The 20,161-nt window shown below is 35.3% G+C and overlaps 1 protein-coding gene across 1 annotated transcript in view; it reads left to right on the forward strand.

The window, feature by feature from the left end:
• Window positions 1-719: 719 nt before the first annotated feature.
• LOC100749631 (E3 ubiquitin-protein ligase MIB1-like) overlaps window positions 720-20,161 on the forward strand; it is a 160,707-nt gene continuing 141,265 nt past the window's right edge. The window contains exon 1 of the mRNA XM_003487432.4: window positions 720-1,056. The gene's annotated coding sequence lies outside the window, so the exon portion shown is untranslated. The remainder of the gene's footprint in view (window positions 1,057-20,161) is intronic.

Genomic DNA, 20,161 nt, shown 5'->3' on the forward strand with positions numbered 1-20,161 from the left:
GTACGGGATATTGTAGAAAATTTAAAGAATATTATTTCACGCGATATACCAATATTACTACGCAAATCTTTGCCAATGAACTCTATTCTTTTCTTAATATTATTGATGTTTCTAGAATGGAAACAATATTAAAGGGGAAATTCCAATGTTGTGTAGGGCGATGTTTATATTTCTTGCTGTTTTAACTTCGTATATCAAACCGTGTCCTCGCTTGTGTATTAAGCGTGTTAGTTGTGCTCCGCTTCTCGTCTCGGTAACATCGTTACAGCTATAGCAACGCGTTAACGTGCCACATAAAACTCGGTAAAAATGATATAGTGCGATCGTTACTGGTTGAACATAGTGCGTGGTATTTACGAAGTGATCGGTTTCTATTTCAACGTATTTCGTCGCGTTAATGCTGTATTTATAGCCGTTTTAATGCTTTCGAATCTCGTTCGAATTTACTTTCGAATCGTTTTTAACGATCATAGTTCATAAAATGAAACAAAATGGCAATACTGTAGTTAACTTCTTCATATTTTTAAAAAGATTACGGTTGTTTTTCGTTATTACTGTTTCGCTCGTCTGTTTTTATCATAAATAATATTTGATTACTTTTTCGTTTAATCGATGTACCTCGACCAGTTTTGTTGGGTTACAATATTTTCCAATTTAAAACTATTTTAATACATCGTAAGTACTCTATAGAATTTCGTTTTCTTGTTAAATATAATTAATATTTCATGGTATTCACAATTTTTGCTAATATAAGAGTAAATATGATGACAGTTTTCGCTGTGTCCTATTTTTTACCACGTAGTTAGTAAATTATTTGTAATATTTTTTAGTAGATATTTCAAACTGTTCCCTAGTTTTATTATATTCGAGTGCTTACAAATCGGTTAATAAATTTTGCATAAAAAATAGTAGAAAGCAATAAACGCTATTGAATAGCATGAAAAAATTATTAGGACGTCTGATACAGCATTTAATTAACTATTGTGTCGAGTGAATCAAGAAACCTGAAAAATGTATTGTGCGAGGATCAGCGAAGCTAAGATTCAACAACAAAAGGTAAGAATAAATAATATTGAATCGATAGCTACTGTTATAATTTCTGTAATATTTTATGTAAATATTAATTATACTTGGATTTTGATCGTCTGATAGAAGTAAAGATATATTAACGGAAAATCGCTGAAAATTTTTATATTCTCGTGAAATTAAATCAAGAATATAAAAGAACAGTATAAAACATATATTATTAACGAATATTATAGAGGTATAATAAATTTTTAATACAAAGGAATTATGATAATAGACACGGAAAGATCGGTTTATTTATTGTAAATTAAAAGGTTCATTTTCCCCATTTTTAATTTAATTTATTATTAAATTAATATGTACATACTATAAAATGATTAAAAATATTTCAATGCTTTAAAATGAAGATAAGAATGTTTTGCGTCATTAAAAATTCCACACTTACAAATGGTTTACAAAAGTATGTTTACAATTTTACATAATTCACAAAAATACTACATTTAAATGTTCTTGACAATTCTATTAATTAAATAACCTTTTGTTTCCAATTAAACTTGGCGTGTTCGCATTTTAAATATCAGGTGCATTTGAACGTACAATTTTCCACTTAAATGTCCAAGTATGGCTTTGGAATTGCAGAATGTCTGCATGGTTAAAAACAATCTGTAAAACAATATGTAATTATATACTTCGAAATTTTGTACTACATATCCTTCGAATCAATCTTATATTTAACAACTACCTTTAATATAACTGTGTTCAACTTACGCTATTTCCTACATACTATTAAACGTACCTTGTTTAAAATGCACGTCACCGAACTCGATTTACGTTCCACAAACTCACTTCATTCAACGAACTGTAACACATCAGAATATATCTCAATAAGAAGATATGTACTCCATTTACCAACAACATAGATATATACATGAACTTCGTTTCAACGACAAAGTTGAATCGACATCTCGTATCAGAACCTTTCACGTTTAACATTTTCGTGTCCGCGATACTGTTTTTAAGAATTTCTTTTCATGGATACGACTGTAATGAATATTAAATTCATTTTGTTGTATAGGAGTTGTTTTTATGTCACTTTTTTTAAGGCTACTATATTCTTACATTGTATATGTATAAATATGTAAACGTTATTATTAGTGTAAGAATATATATTATGAATGTAAGAATATATATACCACTACTATTACTCTTATATTATACTATACACGTATATAGTACAGGGTGTAACAGAACATATGGGAGATCCATTTCGAAAGCTAATCGCACGTCTGAGAACAATAAGAAAAAAGTTCATGTAAGCATATACTTTGTCTGTCGTCGTTTATGAGATACAACGAATTTTGTGTGTACGCAACACCTGTTGAAAATATCGAAATACTTAAGGATAGAATAGAATAGCGCAGAATGGCCCAGAATAGAACAAGCGTATCAACAGATTCGAAAAACACCAGAAACCATTCACAGTGTAACCTGATCCGCATGACAACACGTCTACTTGTTTACCTTGAGATCCAAGGTAGTCGTTTACTGCAGTTTCTGTAAATGTAATTAGATACCGCAGAATCAAAACAAAAAATTCGCTATGTTTCGTAAACGAAAACAGATAGACCATTTGTTTATATGAACTTTTTTCTCTGTTTTCTTTTTTTCTTTTTGTGTACAACCACTTTTCACACAAGGTAAAACTTGCTTCTTACAAAATTCCTCAAAACACACATCCAAGTTTATCGTCGAAGGAAGTCGCATTAATTCGTCAAAAGCTCATACTATCGATTAACGAATAACAAAATACCGAGAAATAACAATGTGAGTGGATCGTTGTGGCTGGCAACTTTGATCACCGCTCGGCGTCTACCTCATTATCGGGATTAATTATTGGCCGGGCGTTATTGTCGCCGGAGCAACATATTAAGTTGGGCGAAATTTCGTCGAATTACTGTGTACGAAACTCTCGTATAAGAGCAATGGGCCATTCAGTTGTAACAAGAGCAGATGCGCAGTCTCCGTGGATGCTCCTCCGAAGGAGGAAGGGACCCGGGCCTCGAGTGCTACGTCGAGTTAAGTTTCCTCCGAGTGCACCGCAAACGAGGCTCTACCCGTGCCAGGGATGCTGAGGCCTCGCGGTAACTGGCATCGCGTGCATGTCGAAGCCCGGTGCTCCCGTAATTCCTGGAATTAGCAGAATCCCGGAACCGCTTCTATCGGCGATAGCGCTTTCACGCTATTCCCGGTACGTTCAGATTGTCCTCTCGCCTACGTTTCGACTACTAGCGAAACCGGCACAGGTGTACGACGTCCAATGGTAGGGGAAAGGTAGACGTTTCGCTTGGATATCCTACAACAGGTTGCTGGAAAATCGAACGTCTTCAGCATTCCGCCGACTATATCTCCTTTTCTCCGGTTACGATTACGATCACAGTCGATAGACATAATATTTTGGTGGTGGTGTTGCGACAACGGATTGTCTCTCAACTTAGCTAAACGTCATATAGTCAGATTTAGCCACAAAAAGAATCATTTAATTTTTGACTGAGCTACAAACGGTGTATCACTAACTTCGCCGAGTCGCGTTAATCCTGCGAAGGATTATATACTACGTACCTATAAGTAGATTGTGAATTCTTATGCGCTTTGACATTTTTGTGAAGAGGATTAAAGAAGTTCTACCTACGTTGTAATTTGTTTCGCGTACGAAAGGGATGAGAATTTCAAAAGTTACACTGATCAGCTGCATACATTGAAAAATATAAAACCGCGATGACATTGCAAACAATGTTTTTTAAATTTACTTTAGAATTGACCATTGTTTATGTCATTTTAATATGAATGTACTTCTGGACGTAAGACGTTGGTTTCTTGAAGATGGAATGTTAATCGTGTAGCTATGTGATAGAAATTAAGAAATGGTATTTAGCGTAAAATTTTCCTTCTTCATTTCCTTCAGTTCAATTTTTTTAGAGAAACATAAGACATATAAATTTATGAAATAAAGTTTGAAGTTTTGTATTTAAACGATTGTTATTTCTGCGAGGCGATATGTTGAAATGTTGCGCCGAAAGTTTATTGAATAATTCACGAGTGTTAGGGATTGTATCGGCGTTTAATATTTATTTCACAGGTGTGATTATTTCACACGGTTTTCACACTCCAGCATTGCTTACGTCAGAATTAAATCAAGTTAATTAAACTTTGACCTAATGCATTACTGTTACGAATTGATCGCAGTTTCCGGGCTATTCTTTCAACTTGAATTTCGTTAAATAAATCAATCGATGTCCCCCAATAAATATTCATCCATTCGTGTTACCATATCCATTACATTTCTCAAAAAGGACTGTTTGTGAACTTCATTAGAGTAATTTTTATTTTCTATCCTTTTATTAAATTGACTCTTTTTCCACTTTCTATATTATTATTATTAAAAGAATTTATTCATATTGTTATACGAATAATACTATTCATATAATAAATAATTATTCATATTGGTTCATTATTTATTTTACATATTGATTTCCTTGAATTAATTTCCAGCAATCCAATGATTTCAAACATTGCAATGAAATACGCATTGTTCTTTTCTCTCACGAACTGTTTCATCGCGAATTTCCAAACAAGAAATATCACGTTTCTTGAAAGCATAAAATGAATTTCAAATTACTAAAAGTTTCATTCTCTACCATAATTTCGCATGTTCTTTTTAATTACATTTATAAAAATATACATTTCCATAAAAATCTGCACTCTGCAAATCATCTTGCCCTGATCATGAATAACCGAACCGAACCACGAACGACCAGTTTTTACCCGAATCGTCGTCAGATTTGCTCCATTTCTGTCAATCACAGAACGCTGCTGTTCGTTGATCGCGTGGAAGCAAGTTGACAGGGAAATACGCGGAAACGTAAGAAACGATAGACGAAAATTTATTAAAGCATCGTCGGAGTGTATCAAACGAAGCGTATTTACTTTTCCCCTTGTGTGTATAACGTCGCGTTTTAATCAACGGCACGGGATCAACCTATTTGTACATCCACCGGAAATAACACAGTGACATAGTTTTCTCTTCTTTCCCTCCGTTCTGTTTTTTCTCCTTTTTCCTTTCTTTTTTTTTTCTCTTGTTCATTTCCCTTTCTATCTTTTACTCGATACGCGATTGTGTCGCCGCGTAGGAACTTCGATGAAAATATTTCGACGATACAGCATACGTACGCGTACGTAAATCGCCTTTAGTAATTCAGCGCGATAGTACAGGCCTCGTAAATCCCATAAACGATGATATACCGGCATCGAACTATCGATCTTTCGTACGCACACGATTCTACCTTCACAACGGAACAGAAAAAGCCGATCAATGGCTTAAGCCTTTGAAAAGGGAATAAGCATCGAACTTTTGCCGGATGCAAAGCAAGAGTGGTAGGATAAAAGGAACGAAGAAGGACTCCTCCTCGTAACGTCGGCGATCGGTATTTCTCATGTTTGCTTCCTTCTCTTTCGAACGATTTCGATAAGATTTCAGAGAGTCTTAAGTTTGATTTCTTTCTAGTTTCTCTCCAATAAAAAGTAGCTAGATTTAAGCTTCTCCTTAAGGTAAACGGTCAGAGAGATCTTGAAACTTTCGGACGAGATACATGCAATTTGAAATTTACAACCTTTTCGTGTACTCAACGCGTGACTGTCTCAAATTTCCAATGGCGAGAGTGAGTTACCTGTCTCTGTCGTTGGAGAATCGGAGACTTGAAAAGATCGTTTTGAAATACGAGTAAAATGAATTTTCGAATTTTTATTAAAAATCAGAAATTTTCTTTAATCCGTCAACGAAGACGTTTCACGTGTCATTCATCGAACTGTTTAACGAATTGCGAGTTTATATTTTCTCGCATTTCATACTACTTTTATATCGCTGTTTGAAAACCTCTTCATTGCCTCCGAATGCTGGCGATGTTACTGTTTTAATGCGCTTGTTGGTTACATTACTTCAATAAAGAAATAAGTAGAACCAAATGTTTTTCCTTGTTATATATTAAAATGTTTGTTTGCGCTCATAGTTGACGATAGTCGAGCTTCGACATTCTGTAGCTCTTCTCGAACTTCTTTAAAGACTATTACCTACTAATGAACACGGTAAACCCGACAGACGCGCGTTTACACTTTTACAGCGTTAATTAAGACAGTAAATTACACAATAAGAATTAGATGAAATCCGTATCAACGTTATGAGACAGCAGTGTTTTAAAATTGAACAACGCTTTGAAAATATAAAGGAGATTTTCTATCTGATTTTCGTACCAAGTTTATATCCTTCCCATCCTCGTTTCTTATAGCCTTACAGTCCCATTACCGCTTCTACGTCTTCCCAGGAAATATCTGAAATAAATAATCAGGCAGATGTGTCCAAGCAACCAGTATGCGAACGATATGTACATATTCGAGGGGTTAAGTACGTCAGCCACGACACACGGGCTACGGTCGCGTATATCAGCAGCGCGAAAGGGATGTTATGTACCAACAAAACATTGATTCGCTAAACTCATGATGTAATACGTCCATTTGAAATGAGCTTGGCCTTCGGCCAAAATCCTCGTCACAAAACACTGTGTAGGCAGCTAGCAAACATGCCCGGCAGAGGAAATAGGTCTGTCGCGGCTTTATTCGCCGATCGATACGACCAGAGAAGTATCATGAGCCTCCATCTCGCTTTCTTTGCGTCCGTTCTCGTCCCACCCTTTCGCCAGCTATCTTTCTCCTTCGTTCCTCTATCGCAGACATTTCCCCTTTCTTTCTGCCATCTCGATTCACCCTCTGGAATCTAGGGTTGTTTTCAGCCTCCGAACATCGCCGCGTACGTTTTTACGGCTTCCTCTTGATTCACGAAACCTCCTCCACTTTCGCTGCCTCCGTGGACTAGTTGAGAATTAAGGGCACTTTGGCAAACGTATCGGGTTCAGCCAGTTTTTCCCTCCATGCGAAATCGCGGGGATTATTTCGTGATAAATCTCGCCTATTAATAGGTTGACGACTGCGAGGACAATGAGACTGCAAGAAATGAGGATAAAGAGGGGGAAAATTTAACGCAGATATCAGACGAAGAAAGTTATTTTTATCTTAAGACTGTCGTTCTATTTAAAAGATTGTTATTCTATTTTAAAATTGTTGTCCCGTATTAAACGTTGTTGTCCTATTTTCAAAGTTCTTGTATTTATTTTAAATTCATAAAATTGGTTTCTTATTTTTAAATTGCTCTCTCTCTCTCTCTCTCTCTCTTTCTCTCTCTCTCTCGCGTCGTACAGAAATTTTTCTTCTCTCAAATACTCGAAATCTGTTCTTTGCTATGTTCAGTTTTACTATATTTTTTTTTAATTTGCTATATTTCAGTTTCGTGAATTTTTTCCGCGGCCACGTCTTTCGTTTTATTTGAAATCGATTAATATATGATTTTCTGTGCCGGAGATCAATAGAGAAACAGATTGTTGCCTTCCCTCGTACATCCAAAGAATTATGTGATTTTATGCGAATATCGTCTGGACCTATTGTATTTCAATTTTAGAATAATACAGACGCATTGTAAAACGCAACCAAAATTTGGGACGCCGAATACAGAAAGTTGGAAGAAAAGAAAGATTGGAATATGAATTGACCTATATTTTAAGAAATTGATTGGTTTCGACGTTAAAACTGATGGAAGATGTCTATAAGAATATTGTACGAAGAGGAAATGAATAAACACGAACAATTTCAAAACTCGGAACCGTAATGAAAGGAAGAACCTCGTTATTCGAACAACTACGATCATAAATTTTATGTAAAACTTTCTTTGATCGATGTTCTATACTGTTTACATAATTATGCTTCGGCCAACAGCAACTTGAGAAGTGTGTTTTTATTGAAATAAGACAGAAATCCTTGAAATACCGATACTGTTTTTAATCAATGGCAGCTCGCACGCTTCGAATCATTAAGGAAATGGAATGAAATAAATACTTAAGGCTGCATCGAATAAAAAGGCAAGGGTCAGTTTCAGGGTCTGTTTAGTAAGAGCCGAGCGTACCATTACTCCGGAAACTAGTTCACCGGAAAAGAAACGAATGGATGAGAAACACGAGAGGGTAATTGAAAGGGAAGAGGAGAAAGGAAGTCAAACGAACGAACGCTGTGTTTATATCGCGGCGAAATCGCACAACACCACTGAAACCTACTATACGTGTTCGTTAAGTAGCTGAGAATTAATTACGTTTCAGTCCCTAATAAGCAAGGAAATTGAAATCGGGTTTCCGCGTGTTTATCATTCAAACGCTTTTAAAGAATGCAGAGAGCAATTTCAAAGAATTTTCTTCTTCTATTTGCCGTGTCTCTCTCAATAGCGGCGCTAGCTATTCTCCGTATTAAAATAAATTCCACCCAAAATTAACTGTTTTATCAAATAAAAATACAAAAGGATCTGCTTTTATCGTGTCTCTGATCAAAATTGGAGAAATAAGAATATTTACGTTAGACACCGTATATGAATGTTGTTTCATTTTCATTATCAAGAATTGATTGAATAACGACGCTGAAAGGTGAAACGAAATAGGTATTTTCGTTTCCACGACGAAGGAACGTCAAAACCAGCCGAAGATCCGTTCATTGAAAGGTTTCTGAAATGCTTTCAAGGAACTAGTTCATGATTGAGAAAACGAGTCTAAAGGAAATATGAAAGGAGTCAATCGATGTAGAAAAAGGGAAACCTAAACAAAAAAAAAAAAAAAAAGAACAGGAAACGAACGTATTGACGCAGCATTCGCCTTAAGAGTGTTCGTTGATGTAATTGCAATAAAAAGACAGATTTTTTAATAACTATGAAACGTAAAGAAGTCTGTCGTTAAAATCTGCTCTTTGGTAGTAATTGAATTTCTCGACAAATATCCCAAGATTATTCTACGATTTTCTTTCTCAGCTTCAGTCGTTTCTTTATTTCAAACGTTTCAAGATTTCTCTGATTTATTTGATTCAGTTATAAAATCTATCAATGTTTTAATTTTTATCTATGTATAAAAAGATTCGTTGGTTGTTAGAAATTACTTTTAAACTGAATGTAGATTTTATAACAAATCCCATGTTATTGTTCGTGTTTTTAACGAGAAACAGTCTACTGTGCAAGCATCTAATGGTCTAATGTCTAGGCCTTCCAACAAATCCTGGTCTTTAGTCAGCCACGAAGCCTGTTAATAACTCGTAGCTTGAATTTTTCGGATCGAACGAGTGTTAAACGATGAAAAATATATCGTTGACCGAAATTCAATTGAAACCGATACTCTTTATGATAGATCGTGATATGACCAGAGATTGGAAACCAGGAATCCAGAGTATCTAATATCTAGCAGATATCAATATCATATCATATCGTATTATGTCAATTCACATCACATCACATCACATCACATCATATCATATCATATCGTATCATATCGTACCATACATAACGTCAATTTATATTTTCATAAATAAATACCGTGAGTATAATCATAATATCTTTTAAATAAATTATTATGCTAAAAATGAATAATAAAATTTGCCTATTACAATCTTAGATACCAAACGGGTTACAAATATAAGTAAGAAAGCAATAATATTATAAAAGTATATAAATCGATATATAAGTAACGATATTTCCTTGTTATAGTACTTTGAGTTTGTACCACCCACTTGAGTCTTATTTCTGTCTTTATTGCTCGTAACTAACGTTACATTGTCCTAAATGAAGGTACGCTGACTTGGTACTCTCCGGGCAAATTACTCTAATTTTCATTGCACTCTGTATAATGTAGCAGAATCTTTGTACATCTCCTTCAGTATGCCATTTCATAATTTGCCTACTATGTTTATTCGTGTATGTTTCTAGTATAAGTTCATTACATATAGACCAGTTTTTTAAAACGAGTTCCACTGACTCTGCTTTGCACCGTCACATATTTCAGCTAAGATCCAAATTCATTTAAATTAACAATAAATTAACAGTCGATATTGTAGAATCTTCACTACAATTAATTTACTTACAATAAATGTTGGTTAAACAGCAAACGATGGTCGTTTAACGTGAACTAATCGCAATAACGTGTTATAATTAAGACAACTAGATAGTTAATTTGCAACTCTCGTCACCACGGATCCAACGCTCTCTCTCTCACGCGGACCACACTCTCTCGACAACGCAATTCGCGCTCTCTGACTTCTGAACTCACAATGACTGTTAATTCATTTATCGTCTCTTAGCAACCCCTTGTCTTTTGTCTTAGCCTCGTGTCTTTTTCCGCAACCGCTTGTTTATAATTCGCCCGGTACTCCCCCCCCCCCGGCCCCTCGTCCACAATACTACAATATCAGCACGTGCCATTTATTAAGTTTCAAAATTTAAAGAATCGAAAATTTCGAATCGATTGTCCGATCGCAGACGATTTTTCTTTTAAAAACTTTCTATTAAACAAATTCGCGGCTACGGACGCCAAGAGTGTTTAACGAGCTCCGAAACTCTTTCCGCGATCGTTGAAAACGTTGAAGCGTTCTCGACGCAGCGCCTCGAACGTTAATGGGTTAAGAACGAGTCTCGTACTCCGTTTCCATCCACGTTTCATATTCGACTTTCTAATGGCCTCTCGAAAAATACATGCACGCATACGTATGTGTGTACATATCGATCGATCCATCGATCGTTTGGGTGCACGTACGAGCGCGCTACATCGTTCGGTCCGAATTCAATCGCATTCGGTGCGTGTCTTTACGGTTGTTCATGCACGGCTGCGTGTGCACCTGCACTCGTGTGTATGGTATTATATTGATTCGTAGCGCGTATAGATTCTGCTCGAGATCATCTGCAGATAGACGGCTGGCGGACGGTATCCGAATACGGAAACGTTGCCGCATACCAATAATCCGCGACTGTTATTATCGGTGTAATTGGCATTCGACTGGAAATTTTCATCAGATGAATGGCTATGCTTTTCTTTCGCTCGCGACTATCCTGACAAGCAGGTCAGCCATCTGACCAAGTTGACCTGCGTTCGAAAGTTTGGCTCGATGATTTAGTGGCAACGTATGATACAAGAACGAAGAACGTAGAAGTCTCTTTTTCTTTCAACGTCGAATCAAAAGGGTTGACCGTGTTACCTATCATTCGAGAACTGACTCGATCATTTGGAGGTAACGTACACAATTGTGTAATTGTGTAGAAGTATAAGAATTTTCTTCGTCACTTTTCTTCCACGAATTAGACGAATTGGCTACGTTACCTTGCATTCGGAATGATTTAGTAATAACGAGTGATACAACCTACATTTCTTTAAATTATTATAAGTACATCGTCGGTAAGTACGTTCAACAATAAAATTTATCTTGCTTCTTTGTTTGTTACAGGTAAGCATTTGCAGCGATACCACGAGTAACGTTATGGGTGAGTCGAGCAATTTTGATAAAATTAATGGTACTTCCTGTACAATAATAAAACAGCTTCATTCCTAAATTGCTACTATCCAGGTCGAAGCTCGCGTACCGCGATCATGCGATTTTTCTACCTTACGTTACTGAGAAACAAATCGAAATAAAGGATGCGTAATTAATGACTAATCAGGTTACCAGGTCGATAGCCTTTTGCATTAGATAAATCGATACTTCGTAAAGAAACGATCTACTTTATGGATGTAATTCGTGTGCCATTAATCGCGAACAGTAACCAGTGCTAAAAGGCTTCTTTCCTGAAGAGATCGAACCACGTAACGAAAATTGTCGGTAAACTCGTCAGAAACGAAACCAAAAACCACCATCAATCACAAACGATAAGCAAACGTAAAAAAATTCCTTGGCGAAGAGATTGAACCACGTAATGGAAACTCTGAGTAAATTGGTCAGACGCGAAGGCCAAAACTCTGACCTAAATGAACAATGGGGTCGGCGAAAGAGAAGAAAAGAGATTGACGCGCCTGCTTCTTTTTGCAATTCATCGGGAAAAGTCTTTGCATTAAGCCTACGAACCGAAAGACGCGCGGTATCCTTCTGCGTCGCAGTAATCAGTGATGTACGCGCTTCTCATTTTCTATGCGAATGAAAGATGCATTAGGGGCCATTAACTCAGATGACACTCTTTATCCGGGCAGCGGGAACAGAAAGTGTCGGGTGACGTTCCTTCGAGATGAACTATTGCATTCACTTGCATTGTCGGCCTGTTCCCTTGAACTGAAATAAATGATTTTGCGTTCTTTGTACGTAGCGGCGCGAAGCCCTTTTCACCTCCGACTAGAATAGAAAGCGCGTTTATAATAATATAAAACGAGCATCTCTTTCCAAGGAAACGTGTTTTAGACACGTAACAAGGCAACACGAACCGAGTAAATAGAACTTTCTTGTTATTTTCTTTGCAACGTGTACCTTCCTGAAAATGTACTGCATTAATAAGTTTTTACAAGTTTTTTATTTTTTTATAATGAATCGTCATGTAGAGAAGATTACAGTATAAAGGTTAATTTCGAAAATTAAGAGCATAATGAAAGTTTAATTTCGTGTCCTTTCTTTAGAGCAGATTAAAGCGAGGTCAAGTTGTTTTACTTAAACGACGTTTAAATGTAATTATAATTAAGTTTTTCCGTTAGTACTATTTTGTGTCAATGCGATAGTTTCACTCGTTTCGAACGGATAGTTTTACTTAATAATTGCGTGTTGATATTCGTTCAGTCAGCTTAGCCTTTTAGGGTTTAGAAAACAATTGCTTGAACAATTTGATTTATTTATTTTATTGAAAAAATAAAATTTTACTTGAGAAAAGTCTTCCTGGCGTTGTTCTAATATAAATATTTTTATTATGTTAAATTAAACTTTCCTTTCGTTTTTTCAGTTTTAATAAGATTTTGCGAGACTACGTCTTGTACTTTCGCTAGAAAATCTCGTCTTATACCTGGGTTGTACGTAATATGCAGTCTCATACATAGTGAATATGCACGAGATACTTTCTTACGGTAATGGAGAATTTACTTTTAAATTTTTCTTGAGAAAACTTCCCTATGATTTTATTCGCGTATTCTATATTACGGAAAATTTAACGATCTCGTTAGAACCTATAAAGAATTCACGTGTCTGATTACTCATTCCTTATTTACTCACCTTTTCATCTCAAACCATGTTGCATCTTTCGACGAGTTCTTAATTCACTGACAGACCGTGTAATAAAATAACGGAACATTATGACACGATGAAATACGATATTATAAAACTTGTATCAAGTTCGCTGGAGGCAATTGAGAAATTTCACAAAAGGCGGAAGTGGAACAGCGTAAATTCTCCTCACAAAGGAGACAGTAATCCTTATCACGGCTGAAAGGTCGTGAGATCTTTTGCCCGCAGACCATCACAGTTACAATTGCATCCAATTACTCGTTCCTATAGTTGTCTTCGGACCTATTCAATAACGAGCACTTTACATCTCCGCTGTATTACACCGTAACGGCTATTCTGGCAATATTTTTTAAATAACAAATAAACTTCAGAAATAGAAAGCGATTTTTTTCATTTTTTGAATCACATCGAAGCTAACATTGGTCGGGTTAAATTATAGAACGCAAGCATGTTATCGCATGCTTGTAATGTAATTATGCGAGTCACTGTACATTAATTTTAGTGTAGCTTTTCTCTTTTTCGCCTCAGATTTCTGTATTTTTAAATAAAGTAATTTTTAAATAAAGATAAAGAAAGAACGAGGATATTCGATTATAAAAACGATTAGTTTAAGAGGTAGTGTTCTTAAAGTCGGTAAAATTTTTCATGTAAAATCCTTGTCTTGATTGTATCATTAATTACAGGACGCCATGTATACATAGACAGATATATGTTTCGATTAGTCGCAATTAACGATGTTTCTTTTTCCTCCCTGGAAAACTATCGTTATTCGACAACCTGGTCAAAGAAAACCTCTTTCAACGATAAAGTCACTTCTACATCTGGTTCCGCGATAGCAAGTATAATATCAGATGGGAGTTAAGTGAAAGTGGGTTGTGTTGGTTTTCTTCGCGAAATCTCAATACACCGTCGAATGTTTGCTGATAAGGAAGGTGTAAGGGAACTTTTCAATTCGCTTGAAATGTTGCTCGTAATGTGATTGTAATCTCAAACGATAGTCTGCGAATGGTGAACAGAGTAGAGGCAGGATGAAGAAGTTTAAGTAGCTTTTTTCTATTTGCGTTTTCTGTGAATTCACGATGTTTCGTGGACGTAGAACGAAACATTCTTCCTCGAAGAATTAGTCTACAAAAGACAACGGTAAGTTGATCGCGGATATATATGCAAATTTGTATTTCCAGCAAATATGATTTACAAAATGAAACTTCGAAAATTATTTTATCTGTTAAATATCGCAAATGTCGTCGCACCTTGGATATTTTATATATTTCCCCATGTTATGTGCGTTCCGTGCATTTTTTCGTGTTCCAATTTTTTAAAAACTCGTGAAACTTCGCGGTCTAACAAGAAATTTATGCAAATGTATATTCTCGGAAATATAATTCTGAAAATGTAATTTAGAAAATTGTTTTATCCGTAAAATATCGTAACTGTACTTTTTATCTATTTTATATATTTTCACGTGTTATGTGCGTCCTCATTTTGGTAATCTGAAATTTCTCCGAAATGTATCAAAATCCTCGATCTGCTGACAATAACGAAAAAAGACAAAACGAAACACGTCGAACACTTTATCTCTATCGTCGATTACTTAGCAACTTGTTTTCGGCGTTTTTCGCTCTTCGACTTTACAATTACTCGTCCCTGGAGTCTGATTCGATTTTATTCGAGAGCAAAAAGCTCCGGTGCCGCGCGTTTCCTGCTGCTTTTAACGGTTCTGTCCACGAATAATGTCAATCGTATCATGAAAATTTAATTGAAGCGGTGACCGTGTATAATCATCATAGGATATTGATGAGGTCGATTCGACGAATAGCGAGGGAACGATTTTCCATTCGCACAGATCGTAATTTAGAGAAGGAGAGATATTATTATTCTTTACGTCTGAAAGGAAAGAAACAAAGACATCTTAATTCTCTGTCCCTTTTTTCCTTTCATGTAGATACGCTCTATTAAATGGACAACTCGCTGGAAGATCCGTTTCTTTTGGTCGCTTTTTGCTCTCGATCTGTGCAGCAATTGATTGCAAAGGATTTACAAATACGTCACAGCTGTTGAAATTTATTTATCATAAGGTTATAGAAATTTTATACAGTAGATCCTCGATTAACCGGCTCGATCGAAAGACAAATAGCCCGGATAAAAGCGAGGCCCGAGGGGAAATAAGTAAAAGCGTACGTATCTATTTTCTATAGCAAAATAAGCTCCTTATTCTTGGAAGAGATATTTCCTTTCATGATATAGTCATAACTAAACGTACATCTGTATGTTAATTTTATTTACTTTTTACACATATGTTGTACTAAATAAATTTCTACAGACGTTTAATTTAGAAACCAAGAAAAATTGTTAAAACGATTTTAAATTTGGAGGGGAAAAGGAGAATTTTATCTTTGCCTCTTATTTTATTTTATACGTAGTATATAACACATAACGTGTATAAAAAAAAATATATCCACACAGACAACAGATACGTATTATGGTAGAGTGTAAAAAGAATTGAAACAAATTATGAAGTATTTACTAATACGCATATACATATGTGTATGTACATATATTATCTTCTTTAAAGGATTTGTACGAAATTAATTTGTCGTTTTATTCATCCAGACTTCACATCGCGTCGTTAAAATATTGTCTCAGCGATTATAGCATTTGGCCAAATCGAAATTCTAAAATTCTGTTGACATATTTCCGCTATTTCTGGCGAGCATCGATACGCCAAATGCTATTTTCATGTAAAATAAAATCCTATTAGCCGTCGACACTCTTCTGATTGCTGTTTCCTCAATATGCTTTTTCACTGTCGATTAAATATTACATCGCACTTATTTTCTATACGTGGCAATTTGAAAGTAAAAAGCTGCTTGCTCTGCGAAAAAGTTTTCTTTTTAATTTTAATGTATGCATATTATCGCTTTCATAAATTCTACGTATTTTACATAAAAATTTGAACTTCGTTATAAGAATTGGAAATTGGAAATATGCTAATTCTTTAGGAATATTCAACTCTATAAAGATTGATATTTGGATAGATAATTTCCAACCAATAGTTTCTTCTCATATCTCTCTAATATCGTAAAAATATCTTTCTGGAAATATTTTTCTAGCGCCTGTAAGAAAATTTGAAATATTCGCCACGATAATACGTATATCATTTTTATTCGAGCAATTGATATTTTTAAACATTTGAACGTATCTGTTAAACTTGATAACGCGAAAATTATTATCAAACGATGTATAAAAAATGCAGAGGAGGTTTAAAATTATCATTACAACGCGATATCTTATCGATAACGTATCGTTGATAAGTGCAATAAACGTGTAATAATCGAACAATAATTTTATGCATCTTAAGAAATCAATCGTCAATAGTATAAAATGAAAAGATAGTTTCGAGATTGTCAGCGATAGAAATAGTTGTTTGGTATGTCAGTTTCAAAGACAATTTCGAATTTATACTTTTAGTCGCAAGATCGATAGCGGAAGTTGCAGAAGGTTTGCATATTTGCATAGTTCGCAATGATGTTCGATACTCGCGATTGATCGTGTTTACGAAACAGCCTTTCAATAGACAGTTGACAGGAAGTCAGGGCAAACATTTGTTGACCGAATACGAGCCATGACAGTTTTCACGTTGGCAATAGCGTCGATTTTTCATAAGAATAAATATTCGAAAGTTTCACAATTTATACCTCCGTATCGATAAATCATGGAGTTTTCTGTGTTTTCGTTTTAATTTAAATTCACGCCAGTATAAAGTGACAAATGTCATCGAATAAATGAGGAGTACTTTAATTGCGAGCTGCCTTTAATTTCGTCAGGAGCGCAAAATAATTTGCCAATTAAACCGAGTTTCGAAATTCACTGACTTATCGCATCCCGTATTTGCTTACGTAAATACCGAGATATGAATATTTAAAGCAATTAATTGCAGCCAATACGTAAAACACAAAGTGATCCGTATAAATTGTTCCAGTGTACTGCGCTTGCAAATGAAATATTAATCGTGAGATAGCAAATCGAATTAAAAAAGAGATTAATATTAGATTAGACGACGATTATGTAATCTTTAACTTTTCGTCATAATGAAAACTGTTTAAAACAAATTTGTAAACAGGCGATTATGAAATACTGAAATTTATATATGGAGGGAAAAAAGGTCCTCCTTCCTTCTTCTTCTGAGAGAGCAATAATATTCCCTTTACTCTATGAAAAATTGAAATAAATCAGTGGATAAGGAATAAATTTTATACCCATTCGTCATCACGTGTTTTATTTAAGGCTGGAATTTCATTAAAAATTTTTTAATAAAACTGCTTTTTACCTTGAAATTTGAAGATGGTAGGAACTGTTAAATATTTTATTCTATTTTTTCTTCTTTATATTTTACATGCTGTTATATTTTAATATCGCTACAAAAATGAAATATCGCTTTGCTGTTGGAATAAAAGTAATGAAAGACGTCGCAGTAGTGTCGTCCAATATTAGTCAGACACAGAGTTGGTACGCTCTTATCTAAGTATTTCCAGGAATTATTTTAAGCTATATTTAGACCTGAAGGAATTCCACAGTTAAATGGAGACACATTTTACAAAAAGTAATTACACTTGATGATCATAAACTTCTCGGATTATTATACTATATTCACGTGTTTACTAGAATTCTCTGATGAATTTATTTAGACGAATGTAGTATATTATTGTATAGTTTACAGTATAGATATTGTAAAACTATCTTTTACCATATCATGAAATGTGCAATAATGTGAAGACAATTAAAATAGTGCAAAAGTTTTATTCGCACAAAGTACTGATGCAAATATCCCAAATAAGAATTAGAGAAAAAGAAATTTGAAACGATGTTTTAAAGTTAAAAATGGAACGAAAGTAATTTAAATAATTTATATTATTAAAACTGAAATGCAATTTTTATTTAATTTCTAAATATAGCATCGATTTTGAAACGTATGCACTAATTCCTAGGAATTATTTGATAGTCTGTTTTCACTTTATCCTTCTTTTCTTTTACGAATAATTGTCCCGTTCCATCGAAATTCACAGGAATCGAATATTCTTACCGTGAAAATGTCCTGTGTGATAGTTATGTTTGCACTCATCAATTTCTCAGTGTCACTACATTCACAGTGGAAATCTAGCTGCTTCGTAATTCTCGATTCTCGAACTCCGCTTCACTGCGGACGGAATGATAGAAGGTGAAACGAATTTATTAAAAGAAAGCGGTTATTGCGTGACACGTTAAAAGATACCTTTCTTTCTTTCTTTACACGTTGCTGAATGCAATTTGCATCTTAGACTCGCGCAAATAAAAGATACTTCGCAAGTAACCACCAGTTACAGTATTTGATGTTTAAATAAAACATTTGACAAGGAACAACATTGAAAGACGAAAGAGTTACTGTATAAAAAAATTTATAATTATTCACAATCTTTTCCCCCTTAAAATAAATCCTACAATTTCAACGAATATCGCTATGCATGTTTGCTAAAATTACCAGTCGATCATAGGTTACAAGCATTTTTTCCAGTGCAAGAAAGCTATATTACGTGATAAACTGGTAGATATATCGATAAAAGAAAATTCAAGGATATATGGATAGAGGAAAAATAGTTTTCATAACGGAGATAATTGCAAATTTATAAATAGTATGTAACGTAATATTAACGATATAATATCACGTGAAAGTGCAATACAACGTTTATGTTTGTTCGTTTGCAGCAAATTGATGTTTGATCAATCATCGAAGCCTCCGCAATATCAAAATTAAGTCTCTTCTGTAGCGCGGGATCCCTTGACCCCTGAATCGCATGAAATTAGATTACGCACCATCGGGAAAAAGGTCACCACCAGAATCCAATTTATCTCGATCATGGCGTTGGAATGCGCATCGATATTTCCAAATTACAATTTCGGTGCCTCGCCAGCAAATTACGAACGTCAATTACGATTCTAATTGTGAATTAAAGCGTTCCTGGAACATCGACGGTACATTTGCACGGTTTTAATTCCTCCTCGCGCTTGTTTTTGCTTGCTTCTGTCGATATCGTGTTGCTACGGTTGATAGAAACCGAGTCTCAATCGCGATTATTAAAATAGTCGAAGTATTTTTTCGAGATAATTCGACAATGTTTTAGTAGATATTTTTTAGTTATTTTCTTCCTATTTTTCATTTATTTCTCCTTTTAATGAGATTGATATACCTATATTTATATCTATCAAACATGAACGTAACGCACGAAAATCTACATACAAACGTCACCAGTTAACAACTGCAAATTTGGATAGAACGCTTCGAATTTATCGTCACACGGTATCACTACGCGTACCAAAGCCATCGCAAAAGTATCGTTAAATATCATATCGTAGATAATTAAACTCGTATCGATCGACAATCGTATTGCTGACACATTTTGCGTGTTCTTCGATACGTATATCTGCATATTTTATATACGTAAATGTCATACGCGTACGCCCCCCGGGTATTTAACTTGCATAAACATTCGTAGTTTAAATAACCACCCATCCAATCCACCTAAATATAAAATCGTTTCAATCGAACATATATATAATCGATCGAGCTTTATCGTCGATCGTTTGATACGAGATCGATGTCGCAGACGTTGAGCCGACCCTTGAGCATACGTTGATTTCGTTATCCCGGACAAAGGATAGTGGCTGTTAGCGTTAGGGTAACAGGTATAACAGGTCGGTCGTTGGACGTCGTTGCGAACAAAACGTTCGGAATCGTCGACATTTCCCTGGTCCCGATATTCTTTTGTCGGCCCGGGTTGGATTTTACGAATCCGGGCAGAGCGATGGTCGCACGCTGCGACGGAATTAAATTATACATTCGCCATCAGAATCGAGTTTGGCCCGGCGTTGGCCGCGATGCATGCCGGCGTTTCTGTTTGTTTCGTTGATTTATGAAGCATGGCGGGGACACAAAACACAACAACTCCCGCGC

This window comes from Bombus impatiens, unplaced genomic scaffold (assembly GCF_000188095.3).
Source record: "Bombus impatiens unplaced genomic scaffold, BIMP_2.2 scf_0155, whole genome shotgun sequence".
Lineage (NCBI taxonomy): Eukaryota > Metazoa > Arthropoda > Insecta > Hymenoptera > Apidae > Bombus > Bombus impatiens.